The following is an 8,429-nucleotide window of genomic DNA, read 5'->3' on the forward strand; positions in this document are numbered from 1 at the left end:
GTGTTGTTGAGTTGTTGTATGAGTATAGATGTTGTTACTGCTATAACTGTGTTGTTGAGTTGTTGTATGAGTATAGATGTTGCTACTGCTATAACTGTGTTGTTGAGTTGTTGTATGAGTATAGATGTTGTTACTGCTATAACTGTGTTGTTGAGTTGTTGTATGAGTATATATGTTGTTACTGCTATAACTGTGTTGAGTTGTTGTATGAGTATAGATGTTGTTACTGCTATAACTGTGTTGTTGAGTTGTTGTGCTCATGTAACTCATTCTATACAGCACGTTTCATGTTGTTTATCCATGTGGTTTGACGCTTTTGTTGTTGTTCTGATGACAGTAACACACCTAGTCTTGTATAAAACACAAAATCACACACCTTGCCTTATGAAACAGGTGAGAGACGCAATCGATTACTAAAGTTATTTCCTCTGGCCTGCAGACAGGCTCCTCGCATGCCTCTACCTCCACAGAATCCTTTCTAAACTCAGATCTGTCCTCTCTCTCTCTCTCTCTCTCTCTCTCTCTCTCTCTCTCTCTCTCTCTCTCTCTCTCTCTCTCTCTCTCTCTCTCTCTCTCACACCTCTTCTCTCTGACAGAGCTTCCCCTCTCTCAGGTAGGCTGGACGTTTCAGTTCTGAGAACTGTTTTAATGAAACACTTAGAGGGTCTAACCTCTAATACAAACAGACACCCACACTCTGAGGCCAGGTGAGGGAGGAAGGAGGGCAAAGGGGAAGGGGGGGGGGTCCAGTGCAGTTTTCCACGCTATCACCCTCTCTCCAGTAGGGAAGAACGTACACATACATACGCACGCACGCACGCACGCACGCACGCACGCACGCACGCACGCACACACACACACACACACACACACACACACACACACACACACACACACACACACACACACACACACACACACACACACACACACACACACACACACACACACACACACACACACACACACACACACACACACACACACAGCCAAACCAGTCCATCAGGCAGCCAGAATATTGCTCATCAATCATAACTATGTTTATCAACAGGAGGATGTTAGAGATTACTCAAATCAACATTTAAATACCAGTGTGGTTTGGGCTGTGTGTGTGCATGTGCGTGTGTGGGTGGTTTGGGCTGCGAAGTTGAAAGCAGATGATGTAAACTTCTTGTTTTGCTCCATAGTTTTGATAATTGTTTGTCAGTCAAAGGACTTCTAAGGTCTGTGTGTGTATGTGTGTGTGCATGTGCGTGTGTGTGTGTTTTCTAGGGATCCTGAAACAGAAACACTGGGGAATATAAACTTCTGACAAAGCACAGTTATTGATATCTCACAGGGAAGTCAACACATCACATGGTGAGAACCAGAGGAGAATGTGACAGCTTCTCAGAACCAGAGGAGAATGTCACAGCTTCTCAGAACCAGAGGAGAATGTCACAGCTTCTCAGAACCAGAGAATGTCACAGCTTCTCAGAACCAGAGGAGAATGTCACAGCTTCTCAGAACCAGAGGAGAATGTCACAGCTTCTCAGAACCAGAGAATGTCACAGCTTCTCAGAACCAGAGGAGAATGTCACAGCTTCTCAGAACCAGAGGAGAATGTCACAGCTTCTCAGAACCAGAGGAGAATGTCACAGCTTCTCAGAACTAGAGGAGACTGTCACAGCTTCTCAGAACCAGAGAATGTCACAGCTTCTCAGAACCAGAGGAGAATGTCACAGCTTCTCAGAACCAGAGGAGAATGTCACAGCTTCTCAGAACCAGAGGAGAATGTCACAGCTTCTCAGAACTAGAAGAGACTGTCACAGCTTCTCAGAACCAGAGAATGTCACAGCTTCTCAGAACCAGAGGAGAATGTCACAGCTTCTCAGAACCAGAGGAGAATGTCACAGCTTCTCAGAACCAGAGGAGAATGTCACAGCTTCTCAGAACTAGAGGAGACTGTCACAGCTTCTCAGAACCAGAGGAGAATGTCACAGCTTCTCAGAACCAGAGGAGAATGTCACAGCTTCTCAGAACCAGAAGATACTGTCACAGCTTCTCAGAACCAGAGGAGAATGTCACAGCTTCTCAGAACCAGAGGAGAATGTCACAGCTTCTCAGAACCAGAGGAGAATGTCATAGCTTCTCAGAAACAGAGAATGTCACAGCTTCTCAGAACCAGAGGAGAATGTCACAGCTTCTCAGAACCAGAGGAGAATGTCACAGCTTCTCAGAACCAGAAGATACTGTCACAGCTTCTCAGAACCAGAGGAGAATGTCACAGCTTCTCAGAACCAGAGGAGAATGTCACAGCTTCTCAGAACCAGAGGAGAATGACATAGCTTCTCAGAAACAGAGAATGTCACAGCTTCTCAGAACCAGAGGAGAATGGCACAGCTTCTCAGAACCAGAGGAGAATGCCACAGCTTCTCAGAACCAGAGGAGAATGTCACAGCTTCTCAGAAACAGAGGAGAATGTCATAGCTTCTCAGAACCAGAGAATGTCACAGCTTCTCAGAACCAGAGGAGAATGTCACAGCTTCTCAGAACCAGAAGAGAATGTCACATCTTGTCAGAACCAGAGGAGAATGTCACAGCTTCTCAGAACCAGAGAAGAATGTAACAGCTTCTCAGAATCAGAGAATGTCACAGCTTCTCAGAACCAGAGAATGTCACAGCTTCTCAGAACCAGTAGAGAATGTCATAGCTTCTCAGAACCAGAGGAGAATGTCACAGCTTCTTAGAACGAGAGAATGTCACAGCTTCTCAGAACCAGAGGAGAATGTCACAGCTTCTCAGAACCAGAGGAGAATGGCATAGCTTCTTAGAACCAGAGGACAATGTCATAGCTTCTCAGAACCAGAGGAGAATGTCACATATTGTCAGAACCAGAGGAGAATGTCATAGCTTGTCAGAACCAGAGGAGAATGTCATAGCTTGTCAGAACCAGAGGAGAATGTCATAGCTTGTCAGAACCAGAGGAGAATGTCATAGCTTGTCAGAACCAGAGGCGAATGTCATAGCTTCTCAGAACCAGAGGAGAATGTCACATATTGTCAGAACCAGAGGAGAATGTCATAGCTTGTCAGAACCAGAGGCGAATGTCATAGCTTCTCAGAACCAGAGGAGAATGTCACATATTGTCAGAAACAGAGGAGAATGTTACAGCTTCTCAGAACTAGAGGAGACTGTCACAGCTTATCAGAACCAGAGGAGAATGTCACAGCTTCTCAGAACCAGAGGAGAATGTCACAGCTTCTCAGAACCAGAAGATACTGTCACAGCTTCTCAGAACCAGAGGAGAATGTCACAGCTTCTCAGAACCAGAGGAGAATGTCACAGCTTCTCAGAACCAGAGGAGAATGTCATAGCTTCTCAGAAACAGAGAATGTCACAGCTTCTCAGAACCAGAGGAGAATGTCACAGCTTCTCAGAACCAGAGGAGAATGTCACAGCTTCTCAGAACCAGAAGATACTGTCACAGCTTCTCAGAACCAGAGGAGAATGTCACAGCTTCTCAGAACCAGAGGAGAATGTCACAGCTTCTCAGAACCAGAGGAGAATGACATAGCTTCTCAGAAACAGAGAATGTCACAGCTTCTCAGAACCAGAGGAGAATGGCACAGCTTCTCAGAACCAGAGGAGAATGCCACAGCTTCTCAGAACCAGAGGAGAATGTCACAGCTTCTCAGAAACAGAGGAGAATGTCATAGCTTCTCAGAACCAGAGAATGTCACAGCTTCTCAGAACCAGAGGAGAATGTCACAGCTTCTCAGAACCAGAAGAGAATGTCACAGCTTGTCAGAACCAGAGGAGAATGTCACAGCTTCTCAGAACCAGAGAAGAATGTAACAGCTTCTCAGAATCAGAGAATGTCACAGCTTCTCAGAACCAGAGAATGTCACAGCTTCTCAGAACCAGTAGAGAATGTCATAGCTTCTCAGAACCAGAGGAGAATGTCACAGCTTCTTAGAACGAGAGAATGTCACAGCTTCTCAGAACCAGAGGAGAATGTCACAGCTTCTCAGAACCAGAGGAGAATGGCATAGCTTCTTAGAACCAGAGGACAATGTCATAGCTTCTCAGAACCAGAGGAGAATGTCACATATTGTCAGAACCAGAGGAGAATGTCATAGCTTGTCAGAACCAGAGGAGAATGTCATAGCTTGTCAGAACCAGAGGAGAATGTCATAGCTTGTCAGAACCAGAGGAGAATGTCATAGCTTGTCAGAACCAGAGGCGAATGTCATAGCTTCTCAGAACCAGAGGAGAATGTCACATATTGTCAGAACCAGAGGAGAATGTCATAGCTTGTCAGAACCAGAGGCGAATGTCATAGCTTCTCAGAACCAGAGGAGAATGTCACATATTGTCAGAAACAGAGGAGAATGTTACAGCTTCTCAGAACTAGAGGAGACTGTCACAGCTTCTCAGAACCAGAGGAGAATGTCACAGCTTCTCAGAACCAGAGGAGAATGTCACAGCTTCTCAGAACCAGAAGAGACTGTCACAGCTTATCAGAACCAGAGGAGAATGTCACAGCTTCTCAGAACCAGAGAATGTCACAGCTTCTCAGAACCATAGGAGAATGTCACAGCTTCTCAGAACCAGAGGAGAATGTCATAGCTTCTCAGAACCAGAGAATGTCACAGCTTCTCAGAACCAGAGGAGAATGTCACAGCTTCTCAGAACCAGAGGAGAATGCCACAGCTTCTCAGAACCAGAGGAGAATGTCACAGCTTCTCAGAAACAGAGGAGAATGTCACAGCTTCTCAGAACCAGAGAAGAATGTAACAGCTTCTCAGAACCAGAAGAGAATGTCACAGCTTGTCAGAACCAGAGGAGAATGTCACAGCTTCTCACAACCAGAGAAGAATGTAACAGCTTCTCAGAACCAGAGGAGAATGTCATAGCTTCTTAGAACCAGAGGACAATGTCATAGCTTCTCAGAACCAGAGGAGAATGTCACATATTGTCAGAACCAGAGGAGAATGTCATAGCTTGTCAGAAGCAGAGGAGAATGTCATAGCTTGTCAGAACCAGAGGCGAATGTCATAGCTTCTCAGAACCAGAGGAGAATGTCACATATTGTCAGAACCAGAGGAGAATGTCATAGCTTGTCAGAACCAGAGGAGAATGTCATAGCTTGTCAGAACCAGAGGAGAATGTCATAGCTTGTCAGAACCAGAGGCGAATGTCATAGCTTCTCAGAACCAGAGGAGAATGTCAGATATTGTCAGAACCAGAGGAGAATGTCATAGCTTGTCAGAACCAGAGGCAAATGTCATAGCTTCTCAGAACCAGAGGAGAATGTCACATATTGTCAGAACCGGAGGCGAATGTCATAGCTTCTCAGAACCAGAGGAGAATGTCACATATTGTCAGAACCAGAGGCGAATGTCATAGCTTGTCAGAACCAGAGGAGAATGTCATAGCTTGTCAGAACCAGAGGAGAATGTCATAGCTTCTCAGAACCAGAGGAGTATGTCATAGCTTCTCAGAACCAGAGGAGAATGTCACATATTGTCAGAACCAGAGGAGAATATCATAGCTTGTCAGAACCAGAGGAGAATGTCATAGCTTCTCAGAACCAGAGGAGAATGTCACATATTGTCAGAACCAGAGGAGAATGTCATAGCTTGTCAGAACCAGAGGCGAATATCATAGCTTCTCAGAACCAGAGGAGAATGTCATAGCTTGTCAGAACCAGAGGTGAATGTCATAGCTTCTCAGAACCAGAGGAGAATGTCATAGCTTGTCAGAACCAGAGGCGAATGTCATAGCTTGTCAGAACCAGAGGCGAATGTCATAGCTTCTCAGAACCAGAGGAGAATGTCATAGCTTGTCAGAACCAGAGGCGAATGTCATAGCTTCTCAGAACCAGAGGAGAATGTCATAGCTTGTCAGAACCAGAGGAGAATGTCATAGCTTGTCAGAACCAGAGGCGAATGTCATAGCTTGTCAGAACCAGAGGAGAATGTCATAGCTTGTCAGAACCAGAGGCGAATGTCATAGCTTCTTAGAACCAGAGGAGAATGTCATAGCTTCTCAGAACCAGAGGCGAATGTCATAGCTTGTCAGAACCAGAGGTGAATGTCACAGCTTCTCAGAACCAGGAAAGAGATGAACGTGGAAAGAACTCAAATTCTCAAAAAATACTTTTCACAAGTCATTGTTGAGACTAGAAGATTCTATCTGCATTTTAGTCCGAATGTAGTTATTGACATAGCCTTGTTCTGTTCAATGTTATCTACCTGTATAGAACATTAAATACCCCCATTTCATGTTGTTAAGTTCAAAATAATAGAATATCAAAATTGCTGACATTATTCAAACCAATGAGGGTTCGGAACTTTAAAGCCAGTTCTCAGAATGATCTTTTTGCAGATAGAACCTTATAGTCCCAAGCTCTAGCATTGTATTGTTTTATCACTTTTTTGTTTGCTGTATGGATCATTAATTTTACTGTAGATTTGTTTTCTGCTTCTGGCACACACACACATACAGTCACTCACACAGTCACTCACACAGTCACTCACACAGTCACTCACACAGTCAGTCAGTCACACACACACACACACACACACACACACACACACACACACACACACACACACACACACACACACACACCTCTCTGAGAGGTAATATGTTTCTGTGATGTTTCTGAGCCTTCATGATTTGTAAAACACACTAGCCCTGCTCTGGCCCGACACACACACACACACACACACACACACACACACACACACACACACACACACACACACACACACACACACACACACACACACACACACACACACACACACACACACACACACACACACACACACACACACACACACACACACACACACACACACACACACACACACACACACACACACACACTGTTTCAAGTCAGCGTCTGAGAAAGGGAGAACAGACTGAAGGGAAATAATCACAGTGTGACTGGTGAATGGTGAAGTGTGAAGATTGGCATTTAAATCATCTGGGTGAATTTCAATGAAAACAAATGTAAAATATATTAATGTAGCACAAAACACTGACATCGTGTTCTGTAGATCTGAGTGGCATAAAGAGAAAGAGAGAGAGGAGAGAGAGAGAGAGAGAGAGAGAGGGAGAGGGAGGAGAGAGAGAGAGAGGGAGAGAGGGAGAGAGGGAGAGCTGAAAGTTGCAGTGTCATTGTCCAGCTGTCTTTCGGTTCTCTGGAGAAACAGAAGGTTGGTTTGTATTCTTCACCTCCTCTGACTCCTCTTTCCTCTCTTTCCCCTCTCCCTTCTGCAGACGCTGGCGGTACGGGGATGGTTCTGAACACACACAGACAGACAAAAGGCTCTGTATCAGGTAGAGTCTGTACTGTTTGTGTTCTCCAAATCCTTGTAGTTTAATATACGTGACAAAAGTAGGTTAGAGTACAGATATGATATAACTATACAGTGGAGAGTTCAGCTACCCATTTATTCATGATTCCCTCGCTGGCGATCTTCACCTCCATGCGGTCACTGAAAATCTCTTTCTTCATCCTGGACACAAGAAAAGGAAACACAGGAAAGGTTCAAGCAGCAGTTCAGTTCTAAATCCATATTTGTCAAAGTGACTAAAACATCAGTGAGGACAATGTATTAGTTTCCTACCTGTTGAGTTTCATGTTATGAATCAGTCGATCTCTGTGGATGTCAGCTATCTCCTGTTTGGTCTGCTGGCAGAACCTACAGGGATGGATAGGGAGTAGAGGAGAGCTGTCAGACATGTTATACGGTAATGGTCATGTAATATTATTGGGGAAGCTATCTATGCCTTGCTTATGTTGTATTTCTGTGTGTGTGTGTATTTTACGTGTTGTATTCCTGTTGCCTTTTGTGGCTCCTCTCCTCCACATCAGTCAGCACCTCTTGGTAGGTGGGTTTGGAAGGAGTTACACCACAGACAGTCAAGGAATACAACTACTGTCCCCTTCTTATGACAAACTACACTACATGACGAAGTATGACCTGCTCGTCAAACATCTCATTCCAAAATCATGTGCATTAATATGGTGCTGGTCCCCCCTGCTACAACAGCCGCCGCTCTTTTGGGGAGGCTTTCCACTAGATGTTGGAACATTGCTGCGGGGACTTGCTTCCATTCAGCCATAAGAGCATTAGTGAAGTCGGGCACTGTTGGGCGATTAAGCCTGCCTCGCAGTCGGCATTCCACTTCATCCCAAAGGTGTTCGATGGGGTTGAGGTCAGGGCTCTGTGCAGGCCAGTCAAGTTCTTCCAGAACCGAATTTGACAAACCATTTCTGTATGGCCCTTGCTTTGTGCACGGGGGCATTGTCGTGCTAAAACAGGAAAGGGTCTTCCTCAAACTGTTGCCACAAAGTTGGAAGCACAGAATCTAGAATGTCATTGTATGCTGTAGCGTTAAGATTTTCCTTCACTGGATTAAAGGGGCAT

At 45.0% G+C, this 8,429-nt stretch overlaps 1 long non-coding RNA gene across 1 annotated transcript; it reads right to left on the bottom strand.

The window, feature by feature from the left end:
* Positions 1 to 7,452: 7,452 nt before the first annotated feature.
* Positions 7,453 to 8,149, bottom strand: LOC124027073. Its single transcript, XR_006837332.1, has 3 exons — positions 7,828 to 8,149; positions 7,626 to 7,700; positions 7,453 to 7,514 (listed from the first exon to the last, which is right to left on the bottom strand). It is a non-coding gene; the product is annotated as an uncharacterized LOC124027073 (long non-coding RNA).
* Positions 8,150 to 8,429: the final 280 nt, after the last annotated feature.

The sequence above is a fragment of the Oncorhynchus gorbuscha genome, unplaced genomic scaffold (assembly GCF_021184085.1).
Source record: "Oncorhynchus gorbuscha isolate QuinsamMale2020 ecotype Even-year unplaced genomic scaffold, OgorEven_v1.0 Un_scaffold_2931, whole genome shotgun sequence".
Classification (NCBI taxonomy): Eukaryota; Metazoa; Chordata; class Actinopteri; order Salmoniformes; family Salmonidae; genus Oncorhynchus; species Oncorhynchus gorbuscha.